This window comes from Marmota marmota, unplaced genomic scaffold (genome assembly GCF_001458135.2).
Source record: "Marmota marmota marmota unplaced genomic scaffold, marMar, whole genome shotgun sequence".
Classification (NCBI taxonomy): domain Eukaryota; kingdom Metazoa; phylum Chordata; class Mammalia; order Rodentia; family Sciuridae; genus Marmota; species Marmota marmota.
Window position 1 is genome coordinate 61,962,457 of NW_025999842.1, and position 21,293 is coordinate 61,983,749.

At 35.0% G+C, this 21,293-nt stretch overlaps 1 long non-coding RNA gene across 2 annotated transcripts in view; it reads right to left on the reverse strand.

Annotated features, from left to right (window-relative positions):
* Nucleotides 1–21,293, reverse strand: part of LOC125615498 — a 263,521-nt gene that overhangs the window by 133,424 nt on the left and 108,804 nt on the right. Inside the window, exon 1 of one of the 2 annotated variants that reach the window (XR_007346117.1) lies at nt 1,246–1,473. The exons of the other annotated variant lie outside the window; for it this stretch is intronic. This is a non-coding gene — a long non-coding RNA (uncharacterized LOC125615498). Of the gene's footprint in view, nt 1–1,245; nt 1,474–21,293 lie in introns of those variants that run through there. 2 annotated transcript variants of the gene reach the window in all.

Genomic DNA, 21,293 nt, shown 5'->3' on the forward strand with positions numbered 1-21,293 from the left:
TTATACAAAGGAATACAGAAGGTCCTTGACTTACTGTGGGGCACAGCACAATTAACACATCATTAACACATAATTAAGTAAAAAAAATGATTTTAGTATACCTAACCAACCAAATATCACAATTTAGGAACACAGCAAACTTTAGAGTATTAGTTGCTCACCCTTGTGATGTGTGGCTGCCTGGGAGCTGCAGTTCACTGCCTCTGCCCTGCATCACAAGAGAATATCACACCACGTATTTTAAGTCTAGGAAAAGATCAAAATTCAAAGTAGCACTTCTAGTGAGTGCACTTCACTGTTGTGCTATCAATAAGTTGAGACATCCTAAGTAGGAGAGTCTGTACATTATTTCTCTAATATAAAATAAACAACACTCCTGCATTTAATGGAAATATTTCTAAGGGGAAGAAACGTGTAAGAGGCTTTCAAGTAAGACAAAGTACCCCACAGCCAAGGAGAAAAGAGAAATGGATGCATTAAGACACTTAAAACAATACTTTAAACACAAGAGAAGTGGGGGAGAGAGAATGCTGTGTGCCCCCCAAGTTACATAAGGGGGAAAAGTTGTCCCTAACCAAGAACTAGGAGGACTGTGTGCATTTTTCATAGAGATGAGATTGTGTCTGTTTGAGGCTATACACTTAAAAGTTACTAAAATAGCATGAAAACCCAAATCCCCAACCCACAAGGAAGAATATCAACAAGGAGACAAATGGAAAGTGTTTCCAAAACTAGCAGTTTAATGAAAGCGAAAGTTGAAAACAATGAAGAGAAGAAGGGGAAAGGAAAGGAAGGACAAAAGAGAGAGAAGAGATAAAAGGAGAAAAAGACCTGAAGACAATTGCAATGGATAATAAATCAATTAGTATTATGTTAACGACACACCAAAGTGTTCCATTTTTATGTGAAAGCAAATAACTATGAAGAATCATCCACATAAACACTGATTAAAAGAGATTAAATGTCTGGAGATGAAATGTCATAACATTACACAGTGTCAGTTTGCAGTTTTCTCAAATGTTAATGACCTCTAGCTTCAGCTGCTTCCCTTACAGGAGATCTCAAGGGAAAGAAACTGAAACTGCAGGGCTTCCGGGAGGAGCCTAGAGAATTGTTCCATCTCCTCGCTGCTAACAGATAAGGTTTCACTAAAAATCAGTTGGTGACATTTGCCTGTAATTCAGAAGGGACCATATTTAAAAAAAAAAAAATTCTTTTACCAGAGAGTAGTTGAGTTTTTCTTACCATTTCAATAATGTTCCAGACCTGATTCAGTCAGTCTGCAATACTCTTGAAAATAATATTCTTCTGTTCTTTAACAGTGACATTTCCCCAGCAACAGTAGCATCTGCAGAAAATTTAAGTGAGAGTTCATCGTTTTACCAACTAATTCTGGAAAAAAGCATGGGTCAGGATGAACTTACAATTCCTGCACTAGGACGGGTCCCAGAATTCTTCCAGAAGTGATAGAGTATGTTCTGAGTGGCCAGGCACCCTCATTTACTTTAAAATACCATTAGTTCTTCTATATCCAAACTTATTCTTGCCTCCAAGCCAAATAAAATGAGTTAACACCCTGTGGTCATTTCACAAATTTTCATCCTCTCCTACCTATTCTATTGACCCAGTTTTTCTCACACAGCCAGGACATGTGCCTTCCTGTCTAGTTGGCAACACTTGAACGCATAAACTTACATGTTATGTACCTGTTGTCTCATAATTGTGCACCTATGTACTTCTTCAATGCATAAGTGTGAACATTTAATGTGTTGGGCAATTTTGTGTTTTTTCCACAAATGCTTATTGAGGTTATGTAAAGTCAAGCCCTTCGGTCAGTTCCTTCTTTCAAGAGATTTCTAATACCTAGGGGGTGGGAGGCAAGGGTGACAGAAAAGAGAATATGGAGCAGTGGAGTGAGTGCCACATCCATTGGACAATTAGAAATTAACAAGAGGAGTGTTAAGCTGACCACTCGGGGGAATTATCAGGATGGGGGTTACAAAACACGGATCTTGAAAATTTTGAGAGAATGCTGATAGAGATGCACTACATAAAGAAGTCTATCTTCCCTTTAAGGAGTGGCCACATATGGCTTTTGAATTTAAACTTTACTGAAATAAAATAAAAAATTCAGTCACACTAGCCACATTTCAAGTGCTCAATAGCCAAGAACAATATGGACCTTAAGGGCTACCATATTGAACTTCATTGAAGATTTTTTCCATCATCGCAGAATTTTCTGTTGCACAACTTTCTTCTAAGTTGAAGAAATGGGATGATCATCCATGGGAAACTACAGGTGTTTACAGATGCTTGGAGACCAGTAAACATCCCATATGTGCTGGAACATAGAGATGACTGAAAAAGAAGTAGAAGATAAGACTAGAGAAGGAAGGTGAAATCAAATTTCAATGAGTCTTGAACACATTCTCTTGTAATCACAGATTTTTTTCAGAACAGATAACTGAGATTATAAGTACTGATCTTTTGTGATGTGTAAAAACCCTGGAAAAGCAACTAGATAAGAGGTGCTCAGTCATGGCTATACTTTAGAATCACCTGCAGGATTTTTTTTTTTTTAACTCGACATTTATACTATACTCTACATGAAACAATCAGAATTATTGGGAATGAGACTCAGACATCAGTATTTTGTAAATCTCTCCAGGAGATAACTATGTGCAAGGGTATTTAGAGACATCTGCTATTTTATGTGCACAGCATCACTTCTCACTTTTGTTAACATAACCTCTGTCTTCTGATGAGTTCCCCTCTTTTCTAATCCTGGTGAGGTTGTCAATAATAAGAAGCCAATTCTCTGTTCACTAAAGGTAGCCTTGGCACATCACGATACCCGAGTCATACTTGGTGTAGTTTAGACCATATACCAGATTTAGCCTATTACCCAAGTCAGGGAAATTAGAGCCTGTTATGCAATTTAACATACATATACCTAGTTAAAAAGCTATTTTACTTCATTGAGGAGGTCATAAAACTGAGATGGTGTCAGCCTAACATCTCTGTGAATATGTTCCTCTCTAGGTCCCAGGATCACCATCCTGATGGCATGATAAAAAGTCATTCACATAATAAAATTTAAATGTTTGTAGATATAAGCACAGCTAAAAGATTTGGGGTTGAAAGTGTTAGTGAAGAGAGAGAAAGAAGTTCTCATGACGTGGATGGGTTCTTGGTAGAGTCCCTGAGATTACCTCCTTCTCTGGATTTCCCAGGCACGTGACTCTAAAAATTACCCACTAGTCTTTTTTTTTTTCTCTTCTCCTACTTAAATGTTTTCTTAAATATGGATTCTCAGAACGTGAAATAGTAAAATAATATATAGATACAAAATAAATCTTTGCCAAACATGTTTGACCATAAAAAAAATCTCTCTTTTAGATTGCTTATTACCAACTTATAGACCCTTAATCTCTTTTCAAATGTTATACAAAATGTTATTGAAATATGAAGGTTCCTCTCTGAGTAGAATACCTTGGTAAAACTCACTTATGAACCTAGAGAAAAAGAAAACAAACTTACTGGAGCTAATGAACCAAAGGGCCAGAGGTTGTCCATGAGAGAACACTGAGATATTTGAAAGGTGGGTGGGAAAGAGAAATGAACCTGAAGTAGCACAAGGATGTCTACTATTACCTCTGTATTACCTTAACACCTTGTGTGGAATGCAGACTTAATCTATTTTGGCTGCATGGTTCAACCTCTAGGCATACTCAAGTTATCCTCAGTCCTGTGCTGTCCAGAAGGAGATCTGTCTTGGGTCAAGAGGAAGAGTCACTTAGACCACAATCCTGAAAAGCAGACTTTGAAAGAACAACACACTTCAAAACTCACATATCTATGCTTTTCATTCTTTACTTTTGTTTTAAATATCTATTCCATTTTGGATTGCTTCTTTCTTTATAATTTCATGCTAGATATTTATTAAGATGGACCCAGGGCCACCTCTAATTTAAAGGTGCTATCTCTCCATATGACAGGCCTTCCACAGCCTTGGTTAGGGTATTTTGGCCTGCTGACCTGATCAAAGTGTGTATCTAAGAGTAAAGGGCCCTGAATAGAACTAAAAGACTCAACAAAACAGATAAAAATTGTTTTTAACAGGACATGGACATTACAGTCCAGTTCACTGTTCTTTTCACATAATTCCCTTTGGAGTTTGTTTGAAGGGTTAATCATATCAGTTGGGGATCATATCAGTTCCAGATCTCTTCCTACCTTGAAAGCACAACCAAGGACCTACTCCTATCTATTATCCAGCCATCACAGATATGAGTTAATGGGGCTTATTGTATTTTGTGTTAATGATCTATGACTAAAGGCCAGTAAAGCAGAAAAAATATCAGAAGTAGTAAACATGTTTAGTTGGATGAGAAAAGTAGAGGATGATTAGATCTATTCACAGGAGGGGAAAATAAGGCTTTTGATAAAGAAAGAAAATATCTGGTTGCATTAGCATTTTCCCATCTAGCAATTCTTCCACTGCAGATATATCCTGTCACTTTTACTTGAGGACCCAACTTTCATTCTAAGGCATTTTATGTAACTAAATTAGGCAATTTTCAGATGCCTGTCTCTATAGGATGTGTTCTGTATTTTAAATATATTTTACAATGTAGTTCCCTTTATACATATTTTTAAATATAGGATTTGATTACATGTGATAAGAAGTCTCTTCCCTGATAGAAAGTTGCTCAAGATGGTCTTTGTAGGGCTTCTAGCAGTTTCAATAGTGAATGACAGTATTTAAATGTTCAAAGATTTGCATATTGCATGAATGCAGAAAAGAAAATTTTAAAAAATAGCAAAGATCAAAAGTCAAGGATGGAGAGAATGTAGGGCATTCTGTTTCATTGTTTTATAATCAATGATTTTTATGTAAATCTCCTTCAGATGTGTTGCATGAACATATTTGCAGATAGGAAATTCAAGAGACCTCTGACACTTGAGGAATTGCTGTCTCCACAGTTGCTGTGTCAATCTCACAATGATATTTGGTTTTTATAATGAGTCTTATGTTGTTCAGACCATCTGAAAAAGATGATGTTATGTGCCTTGAACAATACTTGATCATGAGAATCCTATATGTTATCCCAAGTCAGGTAGTTTAATCAAAACCACAGAGATTCATATATCCTACTAGAGAAAAACATATTTTCAACCACCACTCCCCCCACCAAAAAAAGAAAAAAAACAAAAAACAGGGTTTAGAAAATATTCTTCACTAAACCTATAAAGTTCAAACATGGTTTTTAAAGTAAACAATATCCAATATGGAATTGGATCAAAGAGCTTACATGTGGTAGGGAAAATGGGTCCTTTGATTTCTGTCTTTATCCCCTACATACTCCCAAAGATTCTAGTGAGCGAAGTATGGAAATTACTGTACCAAATTTCCTTTATTGTATGCCAAGTATGACATCTCATAGTAGTCCTGCCTAGGATGGCCTAAGAATATAATTAATTTTTTAGAACTAAGAGTTTTTGTATCTGGAAGAGTCTCCTATAAAAATGAATATGTTCCTAGAAGGGAAAAGCATCTTAAGCAATTATGGGGGATTATTTTGTCAATTCAATTTGTAGCTCAGAAGTTTAATTGACCAGAAAGCCTGATAGGATGGGGCATAGATATGGAGATTAAAGGAACTAAAGTAGATTATAAACACAGAAAATCTATATTACTTCCTATACATGACCCATCTAACAGGTTATCAATAGTTTTTAAAATACTGGTAATTATAAAATGGCTAATATTTGATTGTATTCTGAGTGCCAGAAATTCTTCCAAGTCTCAATTTATGTGCTAATTTATGTTATATATTCCATCATTCTTCTGCATATTAGCTCATTCATGTATAACTTGTAACAACTACACAATGAAAGTAGTATTTTATACCTATATTATAGATGAGGAAACCAAGGAATAGAGGAGTTCAATCACACAGCTATAAAGAGAGAGAGCCAATATTCAAATCCAATATTCTAGATTCAAGACCTGTGATAACATTATACAATATTTCACCTTTAAAGAAATAGACAATTATTTCAGTTCCCCACCAACCCTTCCAGAGAGTAGGTCTTTTCTGAAGTCTAATTGCTGTGATCCTCTTGAGTGTAATGATTATTCCAAAGCAAAGAAGAAAGATGCCTGGGCTGGGGTTGTGGCTCAGTGGTAGAGCGCTTGCCTAGCATGCGCGGGGCCCTGGGTTCGACCCTCAGCACCACATAAAAATAAATGAGTGGAATAAAGGTATTGTGTCCAACTACAACTAAAAAAAAGAAATATTAAAAAAAAGAAGAAAGATGCCAGTCCTAATATTGTTGCTGACCCCCAAAGCTCATGTCAATCTCACAGTAAAAATATATTTAGTCCATTTCCAAGAGTTTTCATAGTTTTAACAGTTCCATCCTTTATCAAAAGTCAAGATCCAAAGTCTCCTCTGAGACTCAAGGCAAACTCTTAGCTGCAAAAGCTCCTGTAAAGATCAAAACCAAGTTACATATTCCCATTATACAATGGCAAAGAGTAAGCATTCACATTCCAAAAAGAGAAAAAGCATAGAAAGAAGAGATGGGACCAAAACAAGACAATAGTATTATAGTTTGGATAAGTGTATCCAAAAGCCCCTGCATTAATGCAGGAATATTCATAGATTGAATGATTAGATTATGACAGATGTGACTTAATCAACCAATTGCAATGTGAATGGGCTAACTGTGTTGTAACTGAAGGCAGGTGGGGGCCTGGCTGGAGGAGGTGAGTCACAAAGGCATATCCTAAAAGAGTTCATCTTCTCTATAGTACCTTCCCCTTGCTTTTTCTGCTTCCTAGGCTTCATGAGCTGAGAAATTTTCTTCTACCATGTCCTTCCACCATGATGCTCCATACCACAACTTGGCCCCAGAAAAATTAAGTCAGTTGTTCATGGACTGAACCTGTAAAATTGTGAACCAATATAAACTTCCTCCTCTAAGTTGTTCTTTTCTTTTTTTTTTTTCTTCTTTGGTACCAGGGATTGAACCCAGGGCACTAAACCACTGAGTCACATCCCATGCCCTTTTTTATATTTTATTTAGAGACAGAATCTCACTGAGTTGCTTAGGGCCTCACTAAACTGCTGAGGCTGGCTTTGAACTCTCATTTCTCTTGCCTCAGCTACTGGAATCACAGGTGTGCACCACCATGTCCAGCTTCTAAATTGTTCTTGTTAGGCATTTTTGTCATGACAATGAAAGAATGACTAATACACCACGCCAAATAAGCATGTAGAATATATGGAAATTCTGTAATATCTTTATAACTTCTTGGAAAATCTAAAATTGTTTCCAAAATAAAGTTTATTTTTAAATACCACTTATAATACCTTAAAATATGAAATTTTACAAAATTTGTATAAGGGCAATGCACTGAAGACCACAAAACATTGCTCATAGTAATTAAAATATAACTCAATCGAGAGGCATTGCATATTGATGAATTAGAACATTTGATAGTTTTAAGACAATTTCCTCCAGAACTAATATAAGCAATGCAATCTACATTCTCATTAGGCTCCTCCTCTTTGGAAATTGACAACCTGATTATAAATTTATACAAACTATCCAAAACAACTTGGTAAAAGAACAAAGGTTCAGGACATACTCAGTTGATTTCAAGATTTACTTTATCACTTTAGAAATCAAAACAGCATAATATGGTATAAAAAATAGACATTCAGATAAAAGAAAATGAATAGAGAGTTTTGAAACTGACATATATCTATGGCAAATTGATTTTCAATAATATCTTGCCAAGGCAATTCAGTTGGAAAACAACAATGGTGCCAAGGTAATTCAGTGGGGAAACAATAATCTTTTCAACAAATGTTGCTTGAATAATTGAACATTCAAGGTCAAAAAATATTAACTTTGCTCTCACTTCGTGTCACATAAAACTGTTTTATTATAGAGCTACAAATTTACTACCTACACTATAGAACATCTAGAAAGAAACATAGCAGAAAATCTTATGATCTTGTATTAAGCCAAATTTCTTGAATAGGACACCTAAAGCACAGAAAAATATAAAATAGAAAAGTACATAAAATAAAGATTTGATGACTTGTATCCTGAATATATAAAGAAAATGCTCAAATTAATAACAAGAAAATAAACAACTACTTAAAATGATCAAAACATTTAAATAGAAACTCAATAGAAAAAATACATAGAATAAAAATAAGCACGTGAGAAAGATAAGCAAAGTGATTAAAATCAGAAAAATACACATTAAAATCACTATATATTACACATTCATTAAACTGCCTTAAATTAAAATGGCTGAAATTACCAACTATTCACAAGAATATGAGACAACTCAAATTCTTATGCATTGAACACAGGAATACATTACTTTGCATAACCCTTTGGCAAATATTGGATACCTCTTATAAAGATATATATGTTTACTCTATAACTATTAATTATTCTTTGAAGTATATTTATCCACAAGAAAAGGAAGCACACATCTACACAAAAACTTATATGCAGATCTTCATAAAAAACTTCCTTTATATAGCCCCAAATAGAAAGAATACAAATATCCATCACCTGAAGCCTGGATAAACAAAATATGAGCATTCTCCTATAGTAGAATATTATTCAACAATAACAATGAACCAGGCACAGATACTTATGATAATATGGATAGCTCCCAAAAATAAATGGAAAAAGACAAAAATAAGAACCATGTGATCTATGAATTCATTTTTTGCTAAAAAAAATATGATGATGATAATGATAAGCAAATTGGTGACCAGAGAGAGAAGAGAACTGACTGCAAATAATTAGAAATTTGGGAGTCATGGAAATGTTCTACATAAAGCAGTTTTTGAATTGTGCTATTGCATAAAATTGTCAAGAGTCATCAAATTGGAACCCTAATTGGTAAGTTTTATTGTATGCAAATCAATAACTGACAAAAATGATCTCTTATGAAAGGATTATGTTGGAGTATACCCTTTGCAGAGATAGAAAATAAGAAACTGAGGAAAATTAAAATTTTTATCAAAAGTTCTTGGCCAAAATAATTTTGTTTATATGTGTGTTAGTCAACATTCTCCAGAGAAACTGAACTAAAAGGATGTGGAGATAGAAAGAGAGAAGAGGGATAGAAGGGTTGATTTATTTATTTTATTTTATTTTTTTATTGGCTCATGAGATGACAAAAGTTTGGCAAGTCCAAAACCTGCAGGTTAGAATAACAGGCTGAGACCCAACTGCAATCCCAAGCAGTTGGCTGGCAAAATTTTTCTTTCAGGGAGTTCAGTCTTATTGGATTAGGGCCTTCAATGAAATGGATAAGGCTCAAGTACATTTCAAAGGATGATATATGTACTCAATGTCTATTGATTTAAATGTAAGCCTCATCTAAAAACTTCCTTCTATTTCACAGAATATGTCGACTAACATTTGACCAAATATCTGGACGATGATATACCCACATTGACACATAAAATTAACCATTGCAGTATGCAGTCACCAGAGCTTCACGATATGTGCTAGTCATTTCTTCCTCATGATAAACTAGAGAGAAGTTATGAAACATCTCCATTTGGGAAAAGAAACTGAAATTTCAAGAAGTTAAATGACTTCCAGTTTCTCATGGCTGGCAGGGGTGCTTCTGATACTGAGGTCAATTATCCAGTCTCCAAGTGCATGTTCTTTTGACCACAGTGCACTTGTGAGACAGTAGGAACAAGAGATTAAATATATCCTTTGTTCCTTATGAAATTTTCCCTGGCATTTCTCCAAGCCCAAGACATTGAAGAGCTATGCAATTTTTCGTGTTCACTTTTAGAGTCAGGTAAAATCAATGACTCTTTATATTTTATAAAGACTTGCTTCACTTTTATCCCATGACAAGATAAAGTTAACAAACCATCAGACTACTGATTGAATAGAGGCAGAAAAAAAAATAACATCTGAAAATGAAATTCCTACTTGCTTTTTTCTGCTTTTTATTTCAAAAATAGTATTGTGAAAGGAATGGGAGGAAACCATGTACTTTATGAACACCTGACAACAGATAGAGAAAAGGATAATGTAAGAAAAGAAAAATAATTCACAAAAAATATAATAATGGGTCATCCAAACTAATTGAGTTTGTAATTTTTCATCACTAACTCAAAGAATAAAAAATTTTTTTTATAACTATCATTTTCTAAATGTTCAATTTAAAGGGATAGAATTTTCCCTTCAGTGTAAACGAAATGCTATTTATGTCTATGTAATTTTAAATTAATTTTGGAGCTACACAGAAAGTCATTTATCAAAGCAACATTAGCAGGATGTCCTTATGGATAAAGATAGGGGAAGTTCTTTAGATATGACCTCTTTCTTTCCAACTACTGGACTGACTGGCCTTGGAACTGTCTACAAAACTAGTTTAATATCGACTTAATAGAAGTATGAAAGGATAGATATATTAACAAGTACCTAAAGTAACTGGCAATCTGGCACAGAGCATTGTTATCCATGTCCTTTTGTTCCTGGGCCTCCAAGGATTTTTAGCAAGGCCATCTCATGACTCTAGCCACATCGACCTTCATCCCAGGCCCAACTCCAGTTTGAGTCCTTATTTCCTGTTCAAGTGGCCCTAGTCACCCTTTAACAAGTGCTCCTAGTCAAGCAAGAAGCAAAAGGAACTGGGCTACCTTTCATGCCTGTATATTCTCTTAAAGGTGGATGATGTCCAAGAAATCTAGGAAAGTCACAGCAAAACCGTTCATATGTAGACAAAGATTTGTTTCCTGTTATACAAAAACTTGTGATATTTTTTAAAAAGCACCTATAGCACCTACACAAGAATCTGTCCTAGAGCAGAATATGAACAGTCACCTGGAGGTGAGCATGGAGGTAAATTTTATCAACAATAAAAACCAGTTACTCTTTTCGGTGAGTGCTTGTTCAAGGCCAAGGATGAATAGAATCATTTGATCCTTTCACCAGCTCAGCAAGGTGGGTATTATTATTCCCACTATACAGACAAGAAATCAAGAAAATTCAACTAACATAGTATCACATCAAAGAAAAGAGACCTTGTAAGTATATTCATTCAGCACTACTGGGTACCCAGTATAAAAAGTTGATATGAATTTCTCAAAAAGTATAGTGGGAACAAGTTTTACCTCGATGGGCATGGAAGAAGTGGAGGAACCTGACTCTGACTCTTTCATCGGAAGGCCTTGAGCCCGAATCACAGCACTAATGGGCAATAACTGAGGGCAGAACAAGGGCCGGATGCTGTACATAAGGGGCACTTCCTCCTCCTCCTCAGCACTCTGCACTCCCCAAAGACTCATCTGATGAGCAGCTTTAGTTTCCTGCCATACCTTGCCATCATCTACCATTCTTAGTACTGTTATGAATAAGCACATACTTTATGTACAGATTTCTTTTGGAAATTGATTGGAAGTAGGTAGGTGGATTAGGCAGCAAGGAGCAATCAGTAAAGAGAAAAGGAAGTGTGTTGAGTGGGTGGGGGTCACTGGAAAAAAGAAATCAGAACTATATTTGTACTTGCTTGGAAAAATGACTAAGTAAAGTAAGTGTGATCATCTGAGGCAGTCAGTCATTCTGAACTTTGTAAAAAGAGCAGGACAATTTTACTTTTCTCCCACTCCAAGCCATTTTAAAGCAATCTAAAATGGTTTTCTTCTACCAGAGTGTAATGTGATCCTACAGAGCTATTATCTAAAGGGGAAAAAAAAAGTGTCTTAGAAGGGTCAGAGCACACTTTTTAAAAAAGTATAGGTATGGTGCACTCTAAAAAAAATTTCAGGTTATCTCTTCTTGTTTGACTCATCATGTATCTAGAATAAACAGAAATGGGGTGGGAGAAGATATCTCAAGGCAAAGTTTGATAGGAAACAAAATTATAAGCTGCTTCATTTTGCGGGGGTGGGGGGTTACTGGAGATTGACCCCAAGGAACCTTTACCACTGAGCTATATCCCCAGTCTCAGCATTTTCTTTCCTACAGATCTCTGGGGATGGGAGATAGAGAGAGTCACATGAGATTATAAGGACAGTGACTTAAGGTATCTGTCTTCTCAGCAGCAGCACAGTAAGTGAAGAAAGTAGAGCTAATTATCTTTTTTTTTCATGAAGCAAGAATATTCACTCATGTAACGTATAAAAAGATGTTCAGCAATGAAGGAGGGGGAGACCAAAAATGGGGGCTGATGCTTACAATCTTAAAAAGTCCTCAAGTCTGACAACAGGATTTTGTGATTTTAACCATGCTGCAAAAGTGGAAGTGACTCTAAAACTAATTTCAAGAAGAATATAGGAAGTCTGAAGGAACCTGTGTTTGCTAGGGCTTCTGGAGCAAAGTATCAGAAACTAACTGGCTCACAACAAGAGAAATGTGTTATGTCATAGTTCTGGAAGCCACAAGTTCAAAATTAAGGTGTCCGAGGGTCCATGCTCCCTCTGAATCCTGCAGGAGAGAATCATTCCTTGCTTTTTGCACCTTCTAGAAGAAGGTATCAATGCTGGGCTTTCTTGGGCTTGAACTGCTTGAGTCCAGTCTCTGCTCTGTCATCACATGACATTCTCTGGGTGTGGCCATCTGCCTATGGTGTTTTCTTGGAGAATTGGGGTTCATCATAATGACCTCAGCTTAACTTGATTGTATCTACAAAGTCTCTTATTTCCAAATAAGGTTACATTCACAGATACTAGGAAGCTAGAACTTCAACATACCTTTTATGGAGGACAAAATTCAACCATAAGAGAAACCCGGCAGCTCAGGGTCCTATCTCCTGTTCATTCACTCACTTTCCTGAGCTGTGTCTGCTTCCTGGTGCAGGAGCAGTTCCATATTGCAGGAGTGGAGGCAAAAAGAAGGGTTCAGGATGAATAAGCAGGACAAAATTCCAATAAGGAGGGGCAAAGAGAGTCAGATGAGGTGAAGAAAGGCAGAGTGAGACCAGGTCATATCACCAGACTAGAAAAGTACCGTCTAATCTGAAAACGATAGTTGAATAGCTTTATCTTCTCTCATGTTCATTCTCTAAGTATATAGTTTCAATGCAAGTTTATAGAAACCTTCTGAAGGTTTGAGTTTTTTCTGTTAAAATACAGCTGTGTATATTACTGATGCCTACTCCAAAAATTTTAAGCTATGTTATATTTCAGAACGATTGAACAAGGAAAGGGTGATAATTACTTAAATAAAGGCACTAATCTAAAATATTTTAAAATAAATCTATTTCTTAAAGATGTATTAATTAAAAAATTAACCTCCTCCTACATATTGTCTCTCCTGAGTTGATGCAGACTTTACTTACACTCAAAATATATAGGAATGTTGTGTAAATATGACATTAATTTTTTTTTAGTTTTACATGAACACAATATCTTTTTTTGTTTGTATGTTTTATTTTTATGTGGTACTGAGGATTGAACCCAGTGCCTCACATGTGTGAGGCACGCACCCTGCCCCAACCCTAAATATAACATTTTTAAAATACAAAACTGATTTTAAAAGAAATACTAGGTTCACAAATAAAGGAGTAAATACAAAAGCCTATGCCTCCACCAGTGACAAGGACAGAATCTATCAGATCTGAAAATGGATATTGATAGCAAAGGCTAGAATTTTAGGACCAATCCAGGAACAAGACACCTCAAAATAAAATACTTAAATAAAACCAGGACACTATAGTACGCATGTTTTTCATGAAAATCAGATTAGGAATAGAACAAAGCCTGTAGTCTATTCAAAATACTGGTTGGGAAAAAATTAAATTTCCCAAGACAAATGAAAACTGTATATCCATTTAGGTGTGAAATATAAATACATAATACCCAACTGATGCAGGATACTCCATCTAGTTAATGAATAATATTTTTAATTAAAAAAAGGAATCCAAATCAATGGAAACTGGTATTTCTGGCAGAAGTAAACAGATGAACAACCAAAAGACACAATTACTTTATAAGAATACAGATCACAAGTGTTGGCAAGAATGTGGGGGGAAAAGGTACACTCAGACATTGCTGGTGGGACTGCAAATTGGTGCAGCCAATATGGAAATCAGTATGGAGATTCCTTGGAAAACTTGGAATAGAACCATCATTTGACCCAGCTATCCCTCTCCTTGGTCTATAACCAAAGGACTTAAAAACAGCATACTACAGGGACACAGCCACATTAATGTTTATAGCAGCACAATTCACAATAGCTAAACTGTGGAACCAACTCAGATGCCCTTCAGTAGATGAATGGATTAAAAATGTGGCAATGTAGCATATATACACAATGGAATATTACTTAGCAAGAGAAGAGAATAAAATCATGGCATTTGCAGGTAAATAGATGGCATTGGAGAAGATAATGTTAAGTGAAGTTAGCCAATCCCCCCAAAACACACTGATATAAGGAGTGTGATTCATAGTGGGGTAGGGAGGGGGAACATGGGAGGAATAGATGAACTCTAGATAGGGTAGAGGGGTAGGAGGAGAAGGGGGGGAGAAGGGGATTAGAAATGATGGTGGAATGTGAAGGACATTATTATCCAAAGTACATGTATAAGACACGAATTGGTGTGAATATACTTTGTATACAACCAGAGATATGAAAAAATGTGCTCTACAGGTATAATAAGAATTGTAATGCATTCTGCTGTCATATATTTTAAAAATCAATTTAAAAGAGGAAAAAAATTATACAGATCACATCAGTATCCCACAGAAAAATAACTGTGAAGATGAGCTAACTCTAAAAAATTATAAACCACACAAGGAAATAGATCACTATCAGAAAGAGTAAGCAGATAAAAGAAGGGAATTTGGATGCTAATTAAAACCTTTAAATGGCATAGAAGGACTCAAAAATAAGAGTTTTTAAGTGCTTGGAAATAACATGAAATAAAGCACTAAAAATTGATGAAACTATTTTTAAAAACAGACTTAAAAATATAAATTTCTAGCAATTTTTTAAAGCTATCATGAGAATATTAAATAAAAATGATTAAAATAGTATATAAATACATCCAAAGAAACAACAAGTAAACTGGAAAGCAGTTTGGAAAAAAAATCCAGAGCATAACAGAGGTGTCAAAAAGAGACAATGTAAATACATGCAAAGATATGAAGAGTAAATTAAGTCCAACACCCTTCCAAATAGGAGTTTAAGAAGGAATAATAAAGAAAATGTCAACATATAATGGAAGGATAATAATTGAGAACTTTCCAAAGAGAAAATCATTCTACTTTAAACAAGTATATTAAATCCTGAACATGATAAACACATAAAATAATTTGCATCAAGGCACATCAGAATATAAAATCAAAGAGAAAATCTTTAAAGTAACTATGAGAAACAGAGTCACCAATAAAGGAATGACAATTAGAAGAATATCAGATTTCACATTAGCAAAAATAGAGGCCAGAAAACAATGGAAAAACACATTTGAGATTATAAATTTATAAAGGTTAAGTGCTTATTCAAAAGTAAGATACCAAAACACAGAAAAGCAAAATAGCCCACGGTGAATAGAATAAACAAACTAAGATGCTCAGAATTATTCCAATGAGTAATCACAAGAAATATAAAATGAGAAAAAATAGAGATTTTTAAGATAAGATTTAAAAATTGAATAGCTATTCTCTGTTTACACAAACATTTAATATTCAAATATGCATAAGTATTACATTTGAGAAATAAGCAAAGATGAATCAAGATAATCTAAAGGAACAAAAGCATTAACAAAAACAATACCATTGCAGTAGTACTATCAAGCAATGTAGATTTTAAGCAAAAGCCACATCAGAGATAAGGAAGATTATAACTTTTAATAAATAAGGCACTTTCCCTAGGAATATGATACTCTATTGTACCTTATACCATTGCTTCAAAATAAACAGCACAAAATAGACAGAAATATATAAAGAAATACTTCTAACAATAGCGAATAACGTATTCTATCAAATATAACTTGCAAATGAATTAAACTTTTAAAAATATAAATTTAGTTAGTTTTAGCTAGGCACCATGGCAGATGTCTGTAATCCCAGCACCTGAGGCTGAGACAGGAGGATTGAAAGTTCAAAGTCAGTCTCAGCAATGGTGCGGTGCTAAGCAACTCAGGGAGACCCTGTCTCTAAATCAAATACAAAATAGGGCTGGGGATGTGGCTCAGTGGCCTAATGCCCCTGAGTTCAATCCCGGGAACAACAACAACAACAAAAAATCTAGTTAGTTTTAAGACAAGAATTATCTTCGTTGTCATTTATACCATACTTTAACAGGTCAAAATTTAAAAAATCTTTACCTGTCTCAAATTTCAGATTTTTAAATAACAAAAAATACACAAATAGCTAGGCTTCTTGCTTTGAACAATTTTTAAACAACTATAGTTCAAATCTGTATATTGCTTTTATGGTTGAAAAGAAAAGAAAAGAAAAACTATTACAAGTGTTGAAGCTTAGAGAAACTAAGCCATAAAGTCATGAAAAATGTCTACTTAAAACTGGTGTAGGCCTCCTAACTCTCCTTCCATGTCACTAGCCTGCCTCTCAAGCATCTTAAAGAATCTCTTAGAAAATATAATCAGAGATATATTTATCCCACACTACTTACATGTATGCTTATATAATGACATATCAGCCACACCCAGCTCATGTGCATCATCTATTCCTCTTTCTTGCTGCTCCTTCTTGGTCCCCTCTGTGGGTGACTCTTTCCCTGCCCAACCCTTGCTATATCTCTAGAATTCCACTCTGCCTGCACATTCTTGGTCTACATATCTGTCTGGTCCAGCTCATTGACTTCATTTCCTAAATATCTAGTATTGGTCAATCTAAAGGCTTTTAATCCATACCTCCCTGCCAGCTATCTATTTTGAACCTCAAAACAGAAGTCTTTTGCACAACATAAACTAACTGGGATACTCTCTCAACTTCCTCAGTAGTTGAATATTTCTAAAGTAGATTTTGTGGCTTTGCTTCTTAGATATCTACAAATTCATTCTCAACTTTATTTTCCATTCCTTTCCTAATAGCACCTAGTCATCAATACTGTTAAAGGTACTGAGCTTAAAAACTGAATTTTTACTGTGAGGATAAAAGGATGACCTTAGCTCCACTTTACAGAGAACACAGAGGTACATTTAAAATCACCTGGCTCCCCTCTTGCCCTTTCCCACGTTTCTCTCTATTCTATCCCTTTTGTTTCCTTCCCTCTTGACTCTTGTTTTAGAAGAGCACATGCCCTTATGCTTACAGAGATATTCTAGTAAGGCAAATGAGTTGGGGTGGGAGAGTTACTCAAGTATTCTTCATGACTTTAAGATTACATGCTAAGAATGACACTGAGGGAAATGTAATTAATGAGAATAGCCATCTGCACAAATTCAAGAAAAGCCCTTCAGGAATGAGTGACCAAAGTGCTTCAGGAACATCAAGCCTCAGTTCCCTTAGTGTCTTCTCAGAGACACATTCGCCTAAGACCATATCTAATCAACCAGATCATAAGGCACATCATAAACCAACAAGGATTTAGGGACAGACATTGATCTAACTCCTGGCTAAATATTTATTGTGTCATTTTGTTCAATTTATCTAACTTTGCTATGCCTTGGTTTTCTCATCTGTAAAATAAGGTTGGTGACAGCATACTTCACCTTAATTGTAAAGACTGAATTTATGTATAGCCCGTGCACAGTAAGTGTTCCTAAGAATTGATGATGCCTACTGGGCTCCATTGCACATGCCTGTAACCCCAGCAGCTTGGGAGGCTGAGGCAGGAAGACTGTGAGTTCAAAGCCAGTTTGAACAACTTAGTGAGATCCTAAGCAACTTAGCAAGACCCTGTCTCAAAATTTAAAAAATTAAAAGGACTGGGGATATATTATAAAAAAAAAGAATTTTTTTTAGATAGATAGCTGATAGAAACAGCACTAATTTTTGTAGTAATTTCTGGGCATTGTTGGTCTTCAATAGAACAACTAGCATGATACCTAGAAAAAATGATATCAAAGGCAGTTATAACCTTGTACTGTGCAGTTTTCCCTGACCTTTGAGCCTAAATTCAGTTCCCTTGATATGTAGATTCCCATGAAGGGCTTTTAATTCCCAAAACTCAATAGCTAATAAAAGCATTCTATTAACTCTTATTCTAATGCTATGCTCATCAAGCAACTTACTGCTTGCAAATCTGCTTTTTAGGTAAGTTTATAGATCAAGACAGAAGCATTTTAGTCCTCTTGACATGGATACTTCCATTGCAAAAAAACTGACATTCTTGTTTACACACCAGTCTTGTGAGTTGAATTGGTAGAATGCATCCTTGAGAAATTGGTTACCTGTAAGCATATTGACATAATTAAAGTTCTGTCTCTGAAGAGCTGGTAATCTGGCCTTGACTTCGCCTGGTCTCACTGAAGTGATGCCTGAACATCCAGACAGCTTCACTGCATGCCAGATCTGTCAAGTGTAACCTCAGCCCCACTGATATCATGACGCTATTCCCTTTCTTATTTGCCAAGATTCTCTCTCCCTTTTTTGTCAAATTGTTCTTCTCAGGTCCCATCATTATTTCTTTCCATAAACAACTGTAAGTCTTTACTATTATAGAAATATTTTTATTTGCAATTTTTTATTTCCTCTCAAGCTACAATTATTTACCATATTTTTATTACACATTTTCTTTAAAGAATAATTTAAGTTAAATGACTGCTTAAACACACATTGAAACAGCATCTTCTTTTCTCAAAGTATATAAAATCATGTAGACTTTTTAAAATAAAAAGTACCCAACTTGAGCTCCAAAGTTATAAAAAATAATGATGTAATAAAATTGCAGATCATAAAGATAAAAAGTAATTATAAAAAGGATACCCAAAAGAAGCCAAACTCTAATGCAATAACTTGTATAAGCAACACTGGATACCATAAGAAACAATGTCATTTATTTAATATACTAAGAGAAAATAACTCTTACTTCAGAATTTTATATCCAGTCAAATTACAAATCAATAATAACATTTTTAAAAGGAGGCATCTAGAAAAAAAGTTTATTATCCACAGACTTCCCCATGGATAACACTGTTAAGGATATATTTAAGCAAGAACAATGAATACAATGAGAAGGAACAAAATGTGAGAAGCAGATGTGACCAAATTAATTGACAAAACGTGGTGATGAATCTATTATTTTGAAAATAACTCAGGTTTTAAAATAACTAATATTATACAAAAAAAAAATGAGATTGGGAGAACACTAAAGGTGCCATGGTTCTGCGTGCCTTGCAAGCAAATGTACTGATTGCCTTATAGTACAGTATCTCTGGAGCAAAGGGCAATTTCCCTTACAGATTTCGAAGGCAGAATATCTTCTCCCAGGCAAAGGTTACCCATGCTTACTCCTTATTATAAAAGATTGGAGCTCTCTAAATTCAGGCAGACTTTCCCTACAATTCAACCTGGGTTAATCAGCTTTGCATTGCTATGACCGAAAGACTTGAAGAACAACTTAGAGGAGGGGAAGTTTATTTTGACTCATGGTTTCAAGGTTCAGTCCATGATTGGTCATCTTCATAGCTCTGGGCCTGAGATGAGATAGAACTTTGTGATAGAAGGGCATGGTGGAAGAAAGCTGCTCAGGACATGTCAACCAGGAAGGGTGTGTGTGGGAGAGAGAGAGAGAGAGAGAGAGAGAGAGAGAGAGAGAGAGAGAGAACGAGAACACACTCCACTCACCAGAGACAAAATATGAATCCCAAAGGCACACCTCCATTGACCTACTCTCTCCAGCCACAACTTCCCTGCCTATGATCACCATCCAGTTAATCTATTCAAGTGGATTAATCCACTGATTAAGCTATGATGCTCATGACCTAATCATTTCACTCTGAACATTCTTGCATTGTTTCCCTAATGAACTTTTGAAAAACACTATCATATACAAACCATAACACAATCCATTATGTATTCAGATGTCATCTGATCATTTTGGTATTACTTCTTTGGAAATTGGGGTTCTAGCACTGGTAAAAAGAAATGTTCATCCTCTTGCTATTTCTAGTAAGTGAGTAATAAAATTTTTCATCTCTCACCCAGGTTGTGTCTTCTGCTAGCATCCATGAAACTGGTAAGCTAACTTGTTAGTTTGTTACTAGAGTAAAATACCAGACTCTTTATAGTTCCTGACAGATTGAGAGGTAGGAAGAGGAATTTAGACAAATTAAAAATGTCTCTTGTTTAGAAAGAAGAAAAAAAAAGATAGTAAATTTAGATATGTTGGACAAATATAAAATTGTGTTTCTGTTAAAACACTGAAGTCAAATATGTAACTTTGAACTAGTAGGATATAAAGAGGAATTTTAAAATAAAAATTTTATAATTGATAATTTCAAAAGCAGGAAAACCTGGAAATGAGAAAAGATAACAATAAGTAGAAAAATGTATGAAATAGACTGACAAAAACAAGTCTAAGCAAATCAACAAATAAATAAATCAATATAGCTAAAATAATTGTAGGAATGGGCTCCACTTTTCACCACAGTTAAATACTGCCCCAAGAAGGAAAGGACAGTATATCCATCTAGCTACCATAATTTACTAAAAAGAGATAAAATGAAGGAAGAAAGTCACACTTCAGAAGCTCTCAAATATCTTGGATGAGATGTTTGAAAGGGGACATTTGAACTCATAGATTAAAAGATACACAATGTTAGATTGTGTTTTACTTATCATTTTCACACATGCCATTTACAATGGTTAGGACTAAAATAAAATAACATAGAATGATCAAAATTAAAGATTCAGAAAAAATATATAGTATGAAATTAGTAGCTGGAGGCAGGGATAACAATATTTACAGCAATAAATATAAATTAAAAAAATTGTCTCAAAAAGACATAGAGTCCAATAACACAATAAACAAATCCATAATTGAAACAATACATGATTCTATACCTAGCAGACCCAAAAGTGTCTATAAAGATACTATTAAAGCTAATAAATGAATTCAGCAAAGTGGCAGGATATAAAATCAACACGCATAAATAAAAGGCATTCCTGTACATCAGCGACAAATCCTCTGAAATGGAAATGAGGACAACCACTCCATTCACAATAGCCTCAAAAAAATATATAATACTTGGGAATCAACCTAACAAAAGAGGTGAAAGACTTATACAATGAAAACTACAGAACCCTAAAGAGAGAAATAGAAGAAGATCTTAGAAGATGGAAAAATATACCCTGTTCATGGATAGGCAGAAC